The following is a 21,478-nucleotide window of genomic DNA, read 5'->3' as shown; positions in this document are numbered from 1 at the left end:
ACAGAGGGCGGGCGGGAGGGAGCCAGGGACAGAGGGAGGAAGGCAGAGAGAAAAAACGGTCTCCGGCCTCCGGGAACAACGGGACCCCCGCGCTCCGGGAAAAGGGTAAGTGCCCGGCGCGGGCTGAGGGCTGGGCCCACGGCCGCCGCGTCGGGAGGGCGGGGCACCCATTCGCCCCGATTCCGTGGAACAAGGAACGGGCAGCTACCTCAGAGACAAAAGCCCGGGACCCGGGTTGCCGTCGGGTTTTCACCCGCGTGGTTCACAGACCGCACATCCCCAGGCTGAGCCTCGCAACGGAGCGCCAGGCCGACAGCCCCGACCACAGAGGAGCCACACTCAGGACGAGTGAAGCGTGATTTGGGATTCCACGCTGCTGTGCCCTCTGCAAGGGGGCCTGTTGCTCACGTCTCTCCGGCCCCCGAAAGGCTGAGCATGTTGACTGTTTGCTTCCGGAGCTCTGCGGGCACCCACAGGCATCCAGGGAAGGGTGGAAGACTGGCATGGTGTCTCTTCGCTCTCCTTGCCAGTTTCCAAACCGGCCACACTGCAGACTCCCCATGTTGCGGGACACAGGAATCCAACGTCAGGCCATCACGCCGGGGATGCATCTTTTCCCTGGGGTCTCGCTCTGGTCTTCTGCGAGAAGACCTCCCAAGGTGCTGGGATTACAGGTCAGAGCCACCGCGCCCGGCCTGTACTTGTGTCTTTTCCCAAATTGACTATTTTGGGATAAGCTTAACATCCTCACTGCCTGCCTTTGCCCCCCACAAGTAATTAGCATACTCCTAAATAAAGTTTAAGCAAGCTAGCTCCACTATTCCCAAGCATGCATAATCTAGGGTCTAGTCTTTAGAAGTATAAAGGACAAATCGTACGAGTACAACTACAGAAAATGTTGTACCCAAACTGGAAAGGCTTAAGTGATCAATTGACGGATTTGTGTTTCCTATGGAAGAGGGTAGAAGGCAGAGTGCTAATATACATATATAGGGGAGAAGAGGACAGGGCTTTTATGAAATGAATGCAGTCAAATCTTGGGAAAAGTTTCTTAAGTAGCATGAATGTTAGAGAGAGGATTCATGCAATTTCAATCTTAGCCGTGTCTAAAAATATCAAGACATAGCCAGCAGTTTTTGAAAAATAAATTATTCTCAACAAAACTATTAATGAGACTGATGAGGTGTTTCCTTTATTTTTTGTCTTCCAGTTACTTGGGTTTCACAGTCACATATTCAAGGGAGCGTACGGCTGTTTGGTAAAATGAGAGAATTCCACATCATGTTTTTGTTTGTTTGTTTTTAAAGATGAAAGAGCTGAACAACCTTGTTTGGTGTTAGCAATACCACCAGATTGTTCAAATTTCTTTAGAATCCTACTCCTTAAATTACACTGTGATGTGGTTTCAAAAATTGTCTGTAATGGCCTGTCAATTGACAGCTCATTAGGACATTCTTCAGTTTGGCTGAAACCAAAAATCCTGAAACCGTCGAAATTGAAAAATAATGGGGTTTGCCAAATTCTGCTTCTTACACTTTCACCTACCACGCCGTGTTCAAATAGTGTGCTTGATAAGTAGCGGAAACTTAAGGTACTCTTAATTTCAGTATAGTTTCACCAAAGTGGTATTCTTTGTGAGAAAGCCATAATCTCATCAGTGAAGCCTTTCGAAAAGATCCAACGGAAAATATGAGCTAGCAACTCATCATGACAAGAAAGTAAAATTCAGGAAAAATCCTAAGGCAGAGCAGCTTCAGGCTTCGGTGTGATACTATCATAGTCTGGGCGCAGTGGCTCACGCCTATAGTCCCTTCACTTTGGGAAGGCAAGTTGGGGCAGATCACCTGAAGTCGGCCGTTGAAGACCACCCTGGCCCAAATGGTGAAACCTCCTCTACACTTTAAACGAAAGACAAAAATTTGCCTGGCGTGGTGGCGTGCTCATTTAGTCCCAGCTAGTCTGGAGGCTGAGGCAGGAGAATGCCTTGAGCCTAGGATGCGGAGGCTGCAGTGAGCTGAGCTCAGGCCACTGTAATCCAGCCTGGGGGACAGAGGGAGACACTGTCTCAAAAATAAATAAATAAGTACATAAATAAATAAATAAAATGAAATGAAATTGAAATAATATTTTCATATTCCCCTCAAACGGCCCAATTTATTTTCAGAGTATTGGATAAACCACCCGTTTCCCTGTGCGTTAGAGATTTTTTTTCTCAGACGTTGAAGTTTTCTAAGTGCAACTCCATAAAAAGTCTCATTTTTAGCGTAAATAGTTTCTTTCTGGTTGTGAAACGTGAACTTTGCGATTCTGTGAGGAAGACTGAATTCTGAAGTACCCCCTGCATTTCCCGCCCCTCGCGTCCCAGGGGAGTCCGTGGTGGGGCTGGGGCCAGGGTCCCCAGGTCGCCGGGGCGGCGTGGGAACCCCAAGCCGGGGCAGCCCCACCTCCCCAGGCCGCGCCCCCGGAGGCCTCCGCGTGGCAGGGGCAGGTGCAAGCCATCCGGGCGCCCCCCCAGGCGGGGCTCCTCCAGGAGCCGGGGCGCTCGTCTGCACTCCCCTCCGGCCTGCTGGATGAGCTCCTGGCGAGCCCGGAGTTTCTGCAGCGGGCGCAACCTTTCCTAGAAACGGAGGCCCCTTGGGAGCTGGAGGCCTCGGAAGAGGCCGCCTCGCTGGAACCACCCCTCAGCGAGGAAGAATACCGGGCTCTGCTGGAGGAGCTTTAAAAGGACGCGGGGCTGGGACGGGGTCGGGGCAGGGCGGTGGCCTGTGGCCTCTCTTTCGCGGGGAACACCTGGCTCGGCGTGGAGGGGCGTGTGTTCCCTCCGGGCCGACCCGCCTGGGATTCCTGCCTTCCAGGTCTAGGCCCGGTGAGAGACTCCACAGAGCGGAGAGCTGCCATTCTTTCCTGGGCATCCCGGGGATCCCAGCGCCGGCCCAGGTACCAGCAGGTGGGCCGTGTACTGCGCACGCGCGGGTTCGCGGGCAGCCGCCTAGGCTCTGGGAGCAGCCCGGGCAGAGCTCTCTTGCCTTTCCGCCACCCCACCCCGGCCTGACCAACCCCTCGCCACCCACACCCCCCACCCCGGACAATGCGTCCTCCCCTGGGCTGGGTGGAGAACCCCGTCCCGCGAAACACCGGGCCCGCGCAGCGTCCGGGCCCGCCATCCCTCCAGCGGCGGCTCGCCTCCTCTTCGCCTCCGCTCCACCGTCGCCCGCCCGCCCGCCCGCCCTTGCCCCTGCAGCCTCCCAGCTGCCACCGTGGAGCGCCTGGCGGCTGAACGCAGACCCCAGGCCCCGCGCACGCTGGCGATGCCGACCGTTCCAGGCGGGAGGGAAGGCGGGCAGCGATGGAGAGACGAACGGGAGACCCAGAGGGGCCGAAGGATGGGCGGAGGGAAGTTGGGAGGGAGGGAGGCAGGGAGGGAGGGAGGGAGGGAGAGAGAGGGAGGCAGTGAGGAACGGAGGGAGAGACAGAGCGACTCAGGGACAGAGGGCGGGCGGGAGGGAGCCAGGGACAGAGGGAGGAAGGCAGAGAGAATAAACGGTCTCTGGCCTCCGGGAGCAACGGGACCCCCGCGCTCCGGGAAAAGGGTAAGCGCCCGGCGCGGGCTGAGGGCTGGGCCCACGGCCACCGCGTCGGGCCGGCGGGGCACCCATTCGCCCCGATTCCGTGGCCCAAGGAAAGGGCGGCTTCCTCAGAGACAAAAGACCGGGACCCGGTTTGCCGTCGGGTTTTCAACCGCGTGGTTCACAGACCGCACATCCCCAGGCTGAGCCTCGCAACGGAGCGCCAGGCCGACAGCCCCGACCACAGAGGAGCCACACTCAGGACGAGTGAAGCGTGATTTGGGATTCCACGCTGCTGTGCCCTCTGCAAGGGGGCCTGTTGCTCACGTCTCTCCGGCCCCTGAAAGGCTGAGCATGTTGACTGTTTGCTTCCGGAGCTCTGCGGGCACCCACAGGCATCCAGGGAAGGGTGGAAGACTGGCCTGGTGTCTCTTCGCTCCCCTTGCCGGTTTCCAAACCGGCCACACTGCAGACTCCCCATGTTGCGGGACACAGGAATCCAACGTCAGGCCATCACGCCGGGGATGCATCCTTTCCCTGGGGTCTCGCTCTGGTCTTCTGCGTGGGAATGAACGAGAGCCACACGCCTGTGCGTGTGTGAGACTGTCACGGCCACGGCGACACCCACAGGCATTGCCTCCTTCACGGAGAGAGGGCCTGGAAAACTCAAGACTCCCACGGAGGTTCAGTTCCACACTCCCCTCCAGCCTTCCAGGCTGGATTCTCCCTGCTGAAGGCGCGTGGGAGCCCAGAGAGCGGCCTCCAGTTCCCGCGGGATTCCTGGAGAGGTCCGGAGAGCCAGACCCCGAAACCCGCCCCCCTCACCCCTTCCCCCTCTCCCCCTTCCGCTTCGTCCCTCCCGCCCCCACCGCCACCCCCGCCCCCACCACCAGCGTCACCACCACCACCACCACCACCACCGCCCCCCCTCCCCCCGGCCCCAGGGGGCCTCCACGCCCTGGGACCCTTCCGGAGGGCGGGCTGTCCCAGGGCTCACCGCCATTCATGAAGGGGTGGAGCCTGCCTGCCTGTTGGTCTTTATAAGAGCGGCTGGCTGGCTGTCCGGGCCGGTCTCCTGGCTGCACCTGCGCCCAGTGCACAGGCCGGCTGAGGTGCCCGGGAGCCCGCGGGCCTCTCTCTGCCCGTGTCCGTCCGTGAAATTCCGGCCGGGGCTCCCCGCGATGGCTCTCCCGACACCTTCGGACGGCCCCCTCCCCGCGGAAGCCCGAGGACGAGGACGGCGAAGGAGACTCGTCTGGACCCCGAGCCAAAGCGAGGCCCTGCGAGCCTGCTTTGAGCGGAACCCGTACCCGGGCATCGCCACCAGAGAAGGGCTGGCCCAGGCCATCGGCGTTCCGGAGCCCAGGGTCCAGATTTGGTTTCAGAATGAGAGGTCACGCCAGCTGAGGCAGCACCGGCGGGAATCTCGGCCCTGGCCCGGGAGACGCGGCCCGCAAGAAGGCAGGCGAAAGCGGACCGCCGTCACCGGATCCCAGACCGCCCTGCTCCTCCGCGCCTTTGAGAAGGATCGCTTTCCAGGCATCGCCGCCAGGGAAGAACTGGCCAGAGAGACGGGCCTCCCGGAGTCCAGGATTCAGATCTGGTTTCAGAATCGACGGGCCAGGCACCCGGGACAGGGTGGCAGGGCGCCCGCGCACGCAGGCGGCCTGTGCAACGCGGCCCCCGGTGGGTGTCAGCCTGCTCCCTCTTGGGTCACCTTCGCCCACGCCGGGGCGTGGGGAACGGCGCTTCCCGCACCCCGCGTGCCCTGCGCGCCTGGGGCTCTCCCCCAGGGGGCTTTGGTGAGCCAGGGAGCGAGGGCCGTCCCCGTGCTCCAGCCCAGCCAGGCCGCGCCGGCACGAGGGATCTCCCAAGCGGCCCCGGCACGCGCGGATTTTGCCTACGCTGCCCTGGCTCCCGCGGACGGGGCGCTCTCCCACCCTCAGGCTCCTCGGTGGCCTGCGCACCCGAGCAAAGGCCGGGAGGACCGGGACCCGCAGCGCGACGGCCTGCCGGGCCCTTGCGCGGTGGGACAGCCTGGGCCGGCTCAAGCGGGGCCACAGGGCCAAGGTGGGCTTGCGCCACCCGCGTCCCAGGGGAGTCCGTGGTGGGGCTGGGGCCAGGGTCCCCAGGTCGCCGGGGCGGCGTGGGAACCCCAAGCCGGGGCAGCCCCACCTCCCCAGCCCGCGCCCCCGGAGGCCTCCGCGCGGCAGGGGCAGGTGCAAGCCATCCGGGCGCCCCCCGAGGCGGGGCTCCTCCAGGAGCCGGGGCGCTCGTCTGCACTCCCCTCCGGCCTGCTGGATGAGCTCCTGGCGAGCCCGGAGTTTCTGCAGGGGGCGCAACCTTTCCTAGAAACGGAGGCCCCGGGGGAGCTGGAGGCCTCGGAAGAGGCCGCCTCGCTGGAACCACCCCTCAGCGAGGAAGAATACCGGGCTCTGCTGGAGGAGCTTTAAAAGGACGCGGGGCTGGGACGGGGTCGGGGCAGGGCGGTGGCCGGTGGCCTCTCTTTCGCGGGGAACACCTGGCTCGGCGTGGAGGGGCGTGTGTTCCCTCCGGGCCGACCCGCCTGGGATTCCTGCCTTCCAGGTCTAGGCCCGGTGAGAGACTCCACAGAGCGGAGAGCTGCCATTCTTTCCTGGGCATCCCGGGGATCCCAGCGCCGGCCCAGGTACCAGCAGGTGGGCCGTGTACTGCGCACGCGCGGGTTCTGGGGCAGCCTCCTAGGCTCTGGGAGCAGCCCGGGCAGAGCTCTCGTGCCTTTCTGCCACCCCACCCCGGCCTGACCAACCCCTCGCCACCCACACCCCGCACCCCCCAACCCCCACCCACGGAAAATGCGTCCTCCCCTGGGCTGGGTGGAGACCCCGGTCCCGCGAAACACCGGGCCCGCGCAGGGTTCGGGCCCGCCATCCCTCCGGCAGCGGCTCGCCTCCTCTGCGCCTCCGCTCCACCGTCGCCCGCCCGCCCGCCCGTGTCCCTGCAGACTCCCAGCTGCCACCGTGGAGTGCCTGGCGGCTGAACGCAGACCCCAGGCCCCGCGCCGGCGATGCCGACCGTTCCAGGCGGGAGGGAAGGCGGGCAGAGATGGAGAGACGAACGGGAGACCCAGAGGGGCCGAAGGATGGGCAGAGGGAAGTTGGGAGGGAGGGAGGGAGTGGGGGAGGGAGGGAGAGAGAGGGAGGCAGTGAGGAACGGAGGGAGAGACAGAGCGACGCAGGGACAGAGGGCGGGCGGGAGGGAGCCAGGGACAGAGGGAGGAAGGCAGAGAGAAAAAACGGTCTCCGGCCTCCGGGAACAACGGGACCCCCGCGCTCCGGGAAAAGGGTAAGTGCCCGGCGCGGGCTGAGGGCTGGGCCCACGGCCGCCGCGTCGGGAGGGCGGGGCACCCATTCGCCCCGATTCCGTGGAACAAGGAACGGGCAGCTACCTCAGAGACAAAAGCCCGGGACCCGGGTTGCCGTCGGGTTTTCACCCGCGTGGTTCACAGACCGCACATCCCCAGGCTGAGCCTCGCAACGGAGCGCCAGGCCGACAGCCCCGACCACAGAGGAGCCACACTCAGGACGAGTGAAGCGTGATTTGGGATTCCACGCTGCTGTGCCCTCTGCAAGGGGGCCTGTTGCTCACGTCTCTCCGGCCCCCGAAAGGCTGAGCATGTTGACTGTTTGCTTCCGGAGCTCTGCGGGCACCCACAGGCATCCAGGGAAGGGTGGAAGACTGGCATGGTGTCTCTTCGCTCTCCTTGCCAGTTTCCAAACCGGCCACACTGCAGACTCCCCATGTTGCGGGACACAGGAATCCAACGTCAGGCCATCACGCCGGGGATGCATCTTTTCCCTGGGGTCTCGCTCTGGTCTTCTGCGAGAAGACCTCCCAAGGTGCTGGGATTACAGGTCAGAGCCACCGCGCCCGGCCTGTACTTGTGTCTTTTCCCAAATTGACTATTTTGGGATAAGCTTAACATCCTCACTGCCTGCCTTTGCCCCCCACAAGTAATTAGCATACTCCTAAATAAAGTTTAAGCAAGCTAGCTCCACTATTCCCAAGCATGCATAATCTAGGGTCTAGTCTTTAGAAGTATAAAGGACAAATCGTACGAGTACAACTACAGAAAATGTTGTACCCAAACTGGAAAGGCTTAAGTGATCAATTGACGGATTTGTGTTTCCTATGGAAGAGGGTAGAAGGCAGAGTGCTAATATACATATATAGGGGAGAAGAGGACAGGGCTTTTATGAAATGAATGCAGTCAAATCTTGGGAAAAGTTTCTTAAGTAGCATGAATGTTAGAGAGAGGATTCATGCAATTTCAATCTTAGCCGTGTCTAAAAATATCAAGACATAGCCAGCAGTTTTTGAAAAATAAATTATTCTCAACAAAACTATTAATGAGACTGATGAGGTGTTTCCTTTATTTTTTGTCTTCCAGTTACTTGGGTTTCACAGTCACATATTCAAGGGAGCGTACGGCTGTTTGGTAAAATGAGAGAATTCCACATCATGTTTTTGTTTGTTTGTTTTTAAAGATGAAAGAGCTGAACAACCTTGTTTGGTGTTAGCAATACCACCAGATTGTTCAAATTTCTTTAGAATCGTACTCCTTAAATTACACTGTGATGTGGTTTCAAAAATTGTCTGTAATGGCCTGTCAATTGACAGCTCATTAGGACATTCTTCAGTTTGGCTGAAACCAAAAATCCTGAAACCGTCGAAATTGAAAAATAATGGGGTTTGCCAAATTCTGCTTCTTACACTTTCACCTACCACGCCGTGTTCAAATAGTGTGCTTGATAAGTAGCGGAAACTTAAGGTACTCTTAATTTCAGTATAGTTTCACCAAAGTGGTATTCTTTGTGAGAAAGCCATAATCTCATCAGTGAAGCCTTTCGAAAAGATCCAACGGAAAATATGAGCTAGCAACTCATCATGACAAGAAAGTAAAATTCAGGAAAAATCCTAAGGCAGAGCAGCTTCAGGCTTCGGTGTGATACTATCATAGTCTGGGCGCAGTGGCTCACGCCTATAGTCCCTTCACTTTGGGAAGGCAAGTTGGGGCAGATCACCTGAAGTCGGCCGTTGAAGACCACCCTGGCCCAAATGGTGAAACCTCCTCTACACTTTAAACGAAAGACAAAAATTTGCCTGGCGTGGTGGCGTGCTCATTTAGTCCCAGCTAGTCTGGAGGCTGAGGCAGGAGAATGCCTTGAGCCTAGGATGCGGAGGCTGCAGTGAGCTGAGCTCAGGCCACTGTAATCCAGCCTGGGGGACAGAGGGAGACACTGTCTCAAAAATAAATAAATAAGTACATAAATAAATAAATAAAATGAAATGAAATTGAAATAATATTTTCATACTCCCCTCAAACGGCCCAATTTATTTTCAGAGTATTGGATAAACCACCCGTTTCCCTGTGCGTTAGAGATTTTTTTTCTCAGACGTTGAAGTTTTCTAAGTGCAACTCCATAAAAAGTCTCATTTTTAGCGTAAATAGTTTCTTTCTGGTTGTGAAACGTGAACTTTGCGATTCTGTGAGGAAGACTGAATTCTGAAGTACCCCCTGCATTTCCCGCCCCTCGCGTCCCAGGGGAGTCCGTGGTGGGGCTGGGGCCAGGGTCCCCAGGTCGCCGGGGCGGCGTGGGAACCCCAAGCCGGGGCAGCCCCACCTCCCCAGGCCGCGCCCCCGGAGGCCTCCGCGCGGCAGGGGCAGGTGCAAGCCATCCGGGCGCCCCCCCAGGCGGGGCTCCTCCAGGAGCCGGGGCGCTCGTCTGCACTCCCCTCTGGCCTGCTGGATGAGCTCCTGGCGAGCCCGGAGTTTCTGCAGCGGGCGCAACCTTTCCTAGAAACGGAGGCCCCTTGGGAGCTGGAGGCCTCGGAAGAGGCCGCCTCGCTGGAACCACCCCTCAGCGAGGAAGAATACCGGGCTCTGCTGGAGGAGCTTTAAAAGGACGCGGGGCTGGGACGGGGTCGGGGCAGGGCGGTGGCCGGTGGCCTCTCTTTCGCGGGGAACACCTGGCTCGGCGTGGAGGGGCGTGTGTTCCCTCCGGGCCGACCCGCCTGGGATTCCTGCCTTCCAGGTCTAGGCCCGGTGAGAGACTCCACAGAGCGGAGAGCTGCCATTCTTTCCTGGGCATCCCGGGGATCCCAGCGCCGGCCCAGGTACCAGCAGGTGGGCCGTGTACTGCGCACGCGCGGGTTCGCGGGCAGCCGCCTAGGCTCTGGGAGCAGCCCGGGCAGAGCTCTCTTGCCTTTCCGCCACCCCACCCCGGCCTGACCAACCCCTCGCCACCCACACCCCCCACCCCGGACAATGCGTCCTCCCCTGGGCTGGGTGGAGAACCCCGTCCCGCGAAACACCGGGCCCGCGCAGCGTCCGGGCCCGCCATCCCTCCAGCGGCGGCTCGCCTCCTCTTCGCCTCCGCTCCACCGTCGCCCGCCCGCCCGCCCGCCCTTGCCCCTGCAGCCTCCCAGCTGCCACCGTGGAGCGCCTGGCGGCTGAACGCAGACCCCAGGCCCCGCGCACGCTGGCGATGCCGACCGTTCCAGGCGGGAGGGAAGGCGGGCAGCGATGGAGAGACGAACGGGAGACCCAGAGGGGCCGAAGGATGGGCGGAGGGAAGTTGGGAGGGAGGGAGGCAGGGAGGGAGGGAGGGAGGGAGAGAGAGGGAGGCAGTGAGGAACGGAGGGAGAGACAGAGCGACTCAGGGACAGAGGGCGGGCGGGAGGGAGCCAGGGACAGAGGGAGGAAGGCAGAGAGAATAAACGGTCTCTGGCCTCCGGGAGCAACGGGACCCCCGCGCTCCGGGAAAAGGGTAAGCGCCCGGCGCGGGCTGAGGGCTGGGCCCACGGCCACCGCGTCGGGCCGGCGGGGCACCCATTCGCCCCGATTCCGTGGCCCAAGGAAAGGGCGGCTTCCTCAGAGACAAAAGACCGGGACCCGGTTTGCCGTCGGGTTTTCAACCGCGTGGTTCACAGACCGCACATCCCCAGGCTGAGCCTCGCAACGGAGCGCCAGGCCGACAGCCCCGACCACAGAGGAGCCACACTCAGGACGAGTGAAGCGTGATTTGGGATTCCACGCTGCTGTGCCCTCTGCAAGGGGGCCTGTTGCTCACGTCTCTCCGGCCCCTGAAAGGCTGAGCATGTTGACTGTTTGCTTCCGGAGCTCTGCGGGCACCCACAGGCATCCAGGGAAGGGTGGAAGACTGGCCTGGTGTCTCTTCGCTCCCCTTGCCGGTTTCCAAACCGGCCACACTGCAGACTCCCCATGTTGCGGGACACAGGAATCCAACGTCAGGCCATCACGCCGGGGATGCATCCTTTCCCTGGGGTCTCGCTCTGGTCTTCTGCGTGGGAATGAACGAGAGCCACACGCCTGTGCGTGTGTGAGACTGTCACGGCCACGGCGACACCCACAGGCATTGCCTCCTTCACGGAGAGAGGGCCTGGAAAACTCAAGACTCCCACGGAGGTTCAGTTCCACACTCCCCTCCAGCCTTCCAGGCTGGATTCTCCCTGCTGAAGGCGCGTGGGAGCCCAGAGAGCGGCCTCCAGTTCCCGCGGGATTCCTGGAGAGGTCCGGAGAGCCAGACCCCGAAACCCGCCCCCCTCACCCCTTCCCCCTCTCCCCCTTCCGCTTCGTCCCTCCCGCCCCCACCGCCACCCCCGCCCCCACCACCAGCGTCACCACCACCACCACCACCACCACCGCCCCCCCTCCCCCCGGCCCCAGGGGGCCTCCACGCCCTGGGACCCTTCCGGAGGGCGGGCTGTCCCAGGGCTCACCGCCATTCATGAAGGGGTGGAGCCTGCCTGCCTGTTGGTCTTTATAAGAGCGGCTGGCTGGCTGTCCGGGCCGGTCTCCTGGCTGCACCTGCGCCCAGTGCACAGGCCGGCTGAGGTGCCCGGGAGCCCGCGGGCCTCTCTCTGCCCGTGTCCGTCCGTGAAATTCCGGCCGGGGCTCCCCGCGATGGCTCTCCCGACACCTTCGGACGGCCCCCTCCCCGCGGAAGCCCGAGGACGAGGACGGCGAAGGAGACTCGTCTGGACCCCGAGCCAAAGCGAGGCCCTGCGAGCCTGCTTTGAGCGGAACCCGTACCCGGGCATCGCCACCAGAGAAGGGCTGGCCCAGGCCATCGGCGTTCCGGAGCCCAGGGTCCAGATTTGGTTTCAGAATGAGAGGTCACGCCAGCTGAGGCAGCACCGGCGGGAATCTCGGCCCTGGCCCGGGAGACGCGGCCCGCAAGAAGGCAGGCGAAAGCGGACCGCCGTCACCGGATCCCAGACCGCCCTGCTCCTCCGCGCCTTTGAGAAGGATCGCTTTCCAGGCATCGCCGCCAGGGAAGAACTGGCCAGAGAGACGGGCCTCCCGGAGTCCAGGATTCAGATCTGGTTTCAGAATCGACGGGCCAGGCACCCGGGACAGGGTGGCAGGGCGCCCGCGCACGCAGGCGGCCTGTGCAACGCGGCCCCCGGTGGGTGTCAGCCTGCTCCCTCTTGGGTCACCTTCGCCCACGCCGGGGCGTGGGGAACGGCGCTTCCCGCACCCCGCGTGCCCTGCGCGCCTGGGGCTCTCCCCCAGGGGGCTTTGGTGAGCCAGGGAGCGAGGGCCGTCCCCGTGCTCCAGCCCAGCCAGGCCGCGCCGGCACGAGGGATCTCCCAAGCGGCCCCGGCACGCGCGGATTTTGCCTACGCTGCCCTGGCTCCCGCGGACGGGGCGCTCTCCCACCCTCAGGCTCCTCGGTGGCCTGCGCACCCGAGCAAAGGCCGGGAGGACCGGGACCCGCAGCGCGACGGCCTGCCGGGCCCTTGCGCGGTGGGACAGCCTGGGCCGGCTCAAGCGGGGCCACAGGGCCAAGGTGGGCTTGCGCCACCCGCGTCCCAGGGGAGTCCGTGGTGGGGCTGGGGCCAGGGTCCCCAGGTCGCCGGGGCGGCGTGGGAACCCCAAGCCGGGGCAGCCCCACCTCCCCAGCCCGCGCCCCCGGAGGCCTCCGCGCGGCAGGGGCAGGTGCAAGCCATCCGGGCGCCCCCCGAGGCGGGGCTCCTCCAGGAGCCGGGGCGCTCGTCTGCACTCCCCTCCGGCCTGCTGGATGAGCTCCTGGCGAGCCCGGAGTTTCTGCAGGGGGCGCAACCTTTCCTAGAAACGGAGGCCCCGGGGGAGCTGGAGGCCTCGGAAGAGGCCGCCTCGCTGGAACCACCCCTCAGCGAGGAAGAATACCGGGCTCTGCTGGAGGAGCTTTAAAAGGACGCGGGGCTGGGACGGGGTCGGGGCAGGGCGGTGGCCGGTGGCCTCTCTTTCGCGGGGAACACCTGGCTCGGCGTGGAGGGGCGTGTGTTCCCTCCGGGCCGACCCGCCTGGGATTCCTGCCTTCCAGGTCTAGGCCCGGTGAGAGACTCCACAGAGCGGAGAGCTGCCATTCTTTCCTGGGCATCCCGGGGATCCCAGCGCCGGCCCAGGTACCAGCAGGTGGGCCGTGTACTGCGCACGCGCGGGTTCTGGGGCAGCCTCCTAGGCTCTGGGAGCAGCCCGGGCAGAGCTCTCGTGCCTTTCCGCCACCCCACCCCGGCCTGACCAACCCCTCGCCACCCACACCCCGCACCCCCCAACCCCCACCCACGGAAAATGCGTCCTCCCCTGGGCTGGGTGGAGACCCCGGTCCCGCGAAACACCGGGCCCGCGCAGGGTTCGGGCCCGCCATCCCTCCGGCAGCGTCTCGCCTCCTCTGCGCCTCCGCTCCACCGTCGCCCGCCCGCCCGCCCGTGTCCCTGCAGACTCCCAGCTGCCACCGTGGAGTGCCTGGCGGCTGAACGCAGACCCCAGGCCCCGCGCCGGCGATGCCGACCGTTCCAGGCGGGAGGGAAGGCGGGCAGAGATGGAGAGACGAACGGGAGACCCAGAGGGGCCGAAGGATGGGCAGAGGGAAGTTGGGAGGGAGGGAGGGAGTGGGGGAGGGAGGGAGAGAGAGGGAGGCAGTGAGGAACGGAGGGAGAGACAGAGCGACGCAGGGACAGAGGGCGGGCGGGAGGGAGCCAGGGACAGAGGGAGGAAGGCAGAGAGAAAAAACGGTCTCCGGCCTCCGGGAGCAACGGGACCCCCGCGCTCCGGGAAAAGGGTAAGTGCCCGGCGCGGGCTGAGGGCTGGGCCCACGGCCGCCGCGTCGGGAGGGCGGGGCACCCATTCGCCCCCATTCCGTGGAACAAGGAACGGGCAGCTACCTCAGAGACAAAAGACCGGGACCCGGGTTGCCGTCGGGTTTTCACCCGCGTGGTTCACAGACCGCACATCCCCAGGCTGAGCCTCGCAACGGAGCGCCAGGCCGACAGCCCCGACCACAGAGGAGCCACACTCAGGACGAGTGAAGCGTGATTTGGGATTCCACGCTGCTGTGCCCTCTGCAAGGGGGCCTGTTGCTCACGTCTCTCCGGCCCCCGAAAGGCTGAGCATGTTGACTGTTTGCTTCCGGAGCTCTGCGGGCACCCACAGGCATCCAGGGAAGGGTGGAAGACTGGCATGGTGTCTCTTCGCTCTCCTTGCCAGTTTCCAAACCGGCCACACTGCAGACTCCCCATGTTGCGGGACACAGGAATCCAACGTCAGGCCATCACGCCGGGGATGCATCTTTTCCCTGGGGTCTCGCTCTGGTCTTCTGCGAGAAGACCTCCCAAGGTGCTGGGATTACAGGTCAGAGCCACCGCGCCCGGCCTGTACTTGTGTCTTTTCCAAAATTGACTATTTTGGGATAAGCTTAACATCCTCACTGCCTGCCTTTGCCCCCCACAAGTAATTAGCATACGCCTAAATAAAGTTTAAGCAAGCTAGCTCCACTATTCCCAAGCATGTATTATCTAGGGTCTAGTCTTTAGAAGTATAAAGGACAAATCGTGCGAGTACAACTACAGAAAATGTTGTACCCAAACTGGAAAGGCTTAAGTGATCAATTGACGGATTTGTGTTTCCTATGGAAGAGGGTAGAAGGCAGAGTGCTAATATACATATATAGGGGAGAAGAGGACAGGGCTTTTATGAAATGAATGCAGTCAAATCTTGGGAAAAGTTTCTTAAGTAGCATGAATGCTAGAGAGAGGATTCATGCAATTTCAATGTTAGCCGTGTCTACAAATATTAAGACATAGCCAGCAGTTTTTGAAAAATAAATTATTCTCAACAAAACTGTTAATGAGATTGATGAGGTGTTTCCTTTATTTTTTGTCTTCCAGTTACTTGGGTTTCACAGTCACATATTCAAGGGAGCGTACGGCTGTTTGGTAAAAGGAGAGAATTCCACATCATGTTTTTGTTTGTTTGTTTTTAAAGATGAAAGAGCTGAACAACCTTGTTTGGTGTTAGCAATACCACCAGATTGTTCAAATTTCTTTAGAATCGTACTCCTTAAATTACACTCTGATGTACTTTCAAATACTGTCTGTAATGGCCTGTGAATTGACAGCTCATTAGGACATTCTTCAGTTTGGCTGAAACCAAAAAACCTGAAACCGTCGAAATTGAAAAAAAATGGGGTTTGCCAAATTCTGCTTCTTACACTTTCACCTACCACGCCGTGTTCAAATATTGTGCTTGATAAGTATCGGAAACTTAAGGTACTCTTAATTTCAGTATAGTTTCACCAAAGTGGTATTCTTTGTGAGAAAGCCATAATCTCATCAGTAATGCCTTTCGAAAAGATCCAACGGAAAATATGAGCTAGCAACTCATCATGGCAAGAAAGTAAAATTCAGGAAAAATCCTAAGGCAGAGCAGCTTCAGGCTTCCGTGTGAAACTATCATAGTCTGGGCGCAGTGGCTCACGCCTATAGTCCCTTCACTTTGGGAAGGCAAGTTGGGGCAGATCACCTGAAGTCGGCAGTTGAAGACCACCCTGGCCCAAATGGTGAAACCTCCTCTACACTTTAAACAAAAGACAAAAATTTGCCTGGCGTGGTGGCGTGCTCATTTAGTTCCAGCTACTCTGGAGGCTGAGGCAGGAGAATGCCTTGAGCCCAGGATGCGGAGGCTGCAGTGAGCTGAGCTCAGGCCACTGTAATCCAGCCTGGGGGACAGAGGGAGACTCTGTCTCAGAAATAAATCAATAAGTACCTAAATAAATAAATAAAATGAAATGAAATTGAAACAATATTTTCATATTCCCCTCACCCAGCGCATTTTATTTTCAGAGTATTGGATAAACCACCTGTTTCCCTGTGCGTTAGAGATTTTTTTTTTCTCAGACATTGAAGTTTTCTAAGTGCAACTCCATAAAAAGTCTCATTTTTAGCGTAAATAGTTTCTTTATGGTTGTGAAACGTGAACTTTGCGATTCTGTGAGGAAGACTGAATTCTGAAATACCCCCTGCATTTCCCGCCCCTCGGAGACTCGCCCTGTGTCTGCCCCTCCCTTGGGTGTGGGCGGAAGCGTGAATGGATGAGCCCGCCCAAATCCCTGATTACCTTAGGGATATCCTGAGCCAATAGCTGCTAAGGGCTGGGTCTAATTCAATCACCCGAGCTCTTTATAAGGGAGGACTGGAGCTCCCTGAGACGACATTGCCCTGTGGGAGATTCCCCGGCACTGGCCGTGCAGACCCAGGGAGCCTCACAGCCCAGACCTGGGCAACACTTGCAGGAGCCGAGAGCGTCCTCACGGCAGCAGGCAGAACAGACAAGTGGGCCTGGGGCTCACAACCGGAAGGCATTGAATTCTGCCACCACCTCGAGTCAGATCGAAGCCAGACCCTTCTCAGGTGAAGGCAGCGGCCACACAGCCGGACCCATCCCGGAGGTCCCTCGTGTGGCTCTGAGCAGGTGGCAGTCACTTGGACTGGTAGAACTTCTGACCTCTGAGCTGGTGTTTGTTTTAAATGTCCAAAACTTGTGAGAATCTATTCTGCATTGATGTAAAACTAATATACTCTCCATCCACAAGTTTCTTCACATTGTGGAAGTGAGAAAATTCAGCGTGTGTGTTTGTGTGTGGGAAGGGGAGGCAGGGAGCTGTGTCCAGTTATGGCTAAAGTGGCTCAGCAGAAACACGGCAGCTAAAATCTTCGAAAGGTTCTCGCTGCAGATCCGTAATCAAACCACCCCAGCCAGAACTTCTGCCTCTACAGCTGCTGTCACGGGGCAGACTTGAATCTCACCCGTGGAGACGGGCAGGCAAACAGGTGTGTCTGCTGAGATGTTCGCCATGCCCGGAGGTCTGAAGGGCAGCAAGAAGGATGGAATCCCTGAGGACCTAGGTGGGAACTTGGAAGAACCCAGGGATCAGGAAGGTGAGCTCAGGAGTGAGGATGTCATGGACCTCACAGAAGGGGACCAGGAGGCCTCAGCCTCAGCTCCTCCTGCCGCCAAAAGACGGAAAAGAGATACCAAAGGAAAGAAGGAGAGGAAGCCCACCGTGGATGCAGAGGAGGCTCAGAGGATGACAGCCCTGCTGTCTGCCATGTCTGAGGAGCAGCTGGCCCGCTACGAAGTGTGTCGCCGGTCAGCTTTCCCAAAAGCACGCATTGCAGGTCTGATGAAGTCTATCACCGGCAGTTCGGTGTCTGAGAACGCCGCCATTGCCATGGCTGGAATCGCCAAGGTCTTTGTTGGAGAGGTGGTGGAAGAGGCCCTGGACGTGTGCGAGATGTGGGGAGAAACGCCCCCGCTGCAGCCCAAGCATTTAAGGGAGGCTGTCCGCAGGTTAAAGCCCAAGGGCCTCTTCCCCAACAGCAACTACCAAAAAATCATGCTCTAGGCCCAAGGCCAGAGGCAAGGGTCTGTTGGTGCAGGAATAAGTACTGCATTCATCTTCCAACCACAGGACTGCGTTTGCTGGAGCTTCCGCCTCTCAGTCCACCCCGGATTTACCCACGATCTTCGTGTCTGAAAATGTGAAGTTGCCCTTACCTGGATGAAGACAGCAGACTGTTTCATAGGAGCCTTGGCCAAATGCTTGGGCATCTTCATGGGATATTGAGGCATCTTTCTATGTCTTTCTAGTTGGGAGAATAAAGGTGCCTGGGCCTAGAGCATCCTGTGGACAGGTAGCTGCGTTCAGAGAGGGAAGCCCTCCCCAGGAGATTTGTATGGTTTCACGCTGAAGCCTGGTGTAGCCGTGTCTTAGCTTGTAGGCTCATGTCTGGGTTTCAGAAACTGAAGCTTCCGGAAATGTCTCCCAATTGTTGTTCTTCTGTACATTTTCAACGCTCATATGTATTTTTGGGAGCCACCACAAAATCAGTTAAACTGTTCAACTGTTTTCCAAACTGCAGAAGTGAACATAAAACCGAAAAGCACTTTTGTTCTCTAAGTTGACTCTTCCATTCCTGCCTACTGTGCTTTATGTCAGCAAGTGACCCTTTGCTTTATTATAATGCAATATAGTAGAGATGCATCACGTAAGACTAGAGGGAAACCAATTCCAAAACCACCTTTCCTCAAGCCGCCGTTTGTAATGAACACATGGGCAGTTTCAAAGACACAGAGAGAGCCTATGGATACCTCACGTTCGCTACACATGGTGATTTTACCAGTGCTTCCGGAGACACTGAAATTGACTTCCAAACATTGCTTTAGAGTATTCTTGATTTCATTCATTCTACCGATGACCCACTCAGAATATCCAACCTGAGTGCAGAGACATTGGAGAAGTTGTTAAAGTATCGGACCGACTAGGTTCGTCACGAGCGACAAAGTTATCCCATACTCTACTTGTACATACTCGGCTTTACCTTGATGATGGAAGAGAGTAATTTTTTGTTATAGAATAAAGACCTGAGATTTATTATGGAATCACCGTGAATCTTCCCAGCACAGCTCACAGCTATCTATCCACGGTGCTGTTTCAGTCTGTTTACCTTTGCCATGTGCCCCCTGAATCGCAGAGGGTAAGCAAAAAGGATCGAAAAGACCCCATAGTTCAGCCCTAATATGGAATGGAGAGTAACGTGTGCTCTTTCTTCCTGAAGCCAGAGATACTCCCGGAAAATATAGTTTTATTTCCTCATACCCTCCGCTCTTGCTCTTAAACTAGGACTTATTGTACATAGAATCTGCCTTCGGGTATTACACAAATTTCTAAACTTTACCAAGTATGGGGAAATTCTGTTTCATACCTCCATATAGTGACGTTGTTCAGCTTTCCTTTTATTTTTACCAACTTTCTTGTAAAGGCAGGTAACAAGTTAGAACAGTGCATCTTCGAGACACAAGGAGGGTACAGGTTCCTGGAAGAACTGATGGAGATGGGAGGGCTCTCTGGGGAATTAAAGTGCTCGAGCAACCAAAAGAAGTAAGATCCAAGAGACTTAATATCTCCCAGTCTTTAGATTGCTCTCAGCTCGTTCCTTTGCCATGGCACTGAGGAGTCATGGAAGCTGTATTCTGTCAGATGTTGCAGGTCTAGCACTTTCTGAAGAGTAGGGGAAAAGAGAAGCTGGCCCAGGCAGGTTGGTCTGCTGAGGTGGAGACAAGCAATTTTTCCCGGAGCTTCAATACTATCCTTAAAGTACGTTACTATTCGTAATGTACATTTGGAGACTGCCTAGAAAAATGTGGTCTCTGATTGGTGCTGGTTAAGTGGTGACGAGATAACTCAGAAGTAAAATGAGTGTACCTGCCTATACACACACACACAAACACACACACACACACACAAACACACACACACACACAAACACACACATACATATATAGGTAGATTTTTTTTTTTTCTTTTTTGAGGCGGAATCCCACTCTGCCGCCCAGGCCGGAGTGCAGTGGCGCAATCTCGGCTCACTGCAAGCTCCGCCACCCGGGATCGTGCTCTTCTCCTGCCTCAGCCTCCCGAGTAGCTGAGACTACAAGCGCCTGCCACCACGCGCGGCTAATTTGTGTATGATTAGCAGAGACGGGGTTTCATCGTGTTAGCCAGGATGGTGGCGATCTCCTGACCTCGTGACCGGGCGCCTTGGCCTCCCAAGGTGCTGGGATTACAGGTGTGAGCCACCGCGCCCGGCCTGTACTTGTGTCTTTTCCAAAATTGACTATTTTGGGATAAGCTTAACATCCTCACTGCCTGCCTTTGCCCCCCACAAGTAATTAGCATACGCCTAAATAAAGTTTAAGCAAGCTAGCTCCACTATTCCCAAGCATGTATTGTCTAGGGTCTAGTCTTTAGAAGTATAAAGGACAAATCGTACGAGTACAACTACAGAAAATGTTGTACCCAAACTGGAAAGGCTTAAGTGATCAATTGACGGATTCGTGTTTCCTATGGAAGAGGGTAGAAGGCAGAGTGCTAATATCGATATATAGGGGAGAAGAGGACAGGGCTTTTATGAAATGAATGCAGTCAAATCTTGGGAAAAGTTTCTTAAGTAGCATGAATGCTAGAGAGAGGATTCATGCAATTTCAATTTTAGCCGTGTCTACAAATATCAAGACATAGCCAGCAGTTTTTGAAAAATAAATTATTCTCAACAAAACTATTAATGAGACTGATGAGGTGTTTCCTTTATTTTTTTTCTTCCAGTTACTTGGGTTTCATAGTCACGTATTCAAGGGAGCGTACTGCTGTTTGGGAAAATGAGAGAATTCCACATCATGTTTTTGTTTGTTTGTTTTTAAAGATGAAAGAGCTGAACAACCTGTTTTGGTGTTAGCAATACCACCAGATTGTTCAAATTTCTTTAGAATCGTACTCCTTAAATTACACTCTGATGTAGTTTCAAAAATTGTCTGTAATGGCCTGTGAATTGACCGCTCATTAGGATATTCTTCAGTTTGGCTGAAACCAAAAGACCTGAAACCGACGAAATTGAAAAAAAATGGGGTTTGCCAAATTCTGCTTCTTACACTTTCACCTACCACGCCGTGTTCAAATAGTGTTCTTGATAACTATCGGAAACTTAAGGTACTCTTAATTTCAGTATAGTTTCACCAAAGTGGTATTCTTTGTGAGAAAGCCATAATCTCATCAGTAATGCCTTTCGAAAAGATCCAACGGAAAATATGAACTAGCAACTCATCATGACAAGAAAGTAAAACACAGGAAAAATCCTAAGGCAGAGCAGCTTCAGGCTTCCGTGTGAAACTATCATAGTCTGGGCGCAGTGGCTCACGCCTATAGTCCCTTCACTTTGGGAAGGCAAGTTGGGGCAGATCACCTGAAGTCGGCAGTTGAAGACCACCCTGGCCCAAATGGTGAAACCTCCTCTACACTTTAAACAAAAGACAAAAATTTGCCTGGCGTGGTGGCGTGCAAATTTAGTCCCAGCTAGTCTGGAGGCTGAGGCAGGAGAATGCCTTGAGCCCAGGATGCGGAGGCTGCAGTGAGCTGAGCTCAGGCCACTGTAATCCAGCCTGGGGGACAGAGGGAGACTCTGTCTCAGAAATAAATCAATAAGTACCTAAATAAATAAATAAAATGAAATGAAATTTAAATAATATTTTCATATTCCCCTCACCCAGCCCATTTTGTTTTCAGAGTATTGGATAAACCACCTGTTTCCCTGTGCGTTAGAGATTTTTTTTTCTCAGACATTGAGGTTTTCTAAGTGCAACTCCATAAAAAGTCTCATTTTTAGCGTAAATAGTTTCTTTATGGTTGTGAAACGTGAACTTTGCGATTCTGTGAGGAAGACTGAATTCCGAAATACCCCCTGCATTTCCCGCCCCTCGCGTCCCTGGGGAGTCCGTGGTGGGGCTGGGACCAGGGTCCCCAGGTCGCCGGGGCGGCGTGGGAACCCCAAGCCGGGGCAGCCCCACCTCCCCAGCCCACGCCCCCGGAGGCCTCCGCGCGGCAGGGACAGGTGCAAGCCATCCGGGCGCCCCCCAAGGCGGGGCTCCTCCAGGAGCCGGGGTGCTCGTCTGCACTCCCCTCCCGCCTGCTGGATGAGCTCCTGGCGAGCCCGGAGTTTCTGCAGCGGGCGCAACATTTCCTAGAATCGGAGGTCCC

Source organism: Pongo pygmaeus, chromosome 11 (genome assembly GCF_028885625.2).
Source record: "Pongo pygmaeus isolate AG05252 chromosome 11, NHGRI_mPonPyg2-v2.0_pri, whole genome shotgun sequence".
Classification (NCBI taxonomy): domain Eukaryota; kingdom Metazoa; phylum Chordata; class Mammalia; order Primates; family Hominidae; genus Pongo; species Pongo pygmaeus.
Note: the sequence above shows the minus strand (reverse complement) of the source record.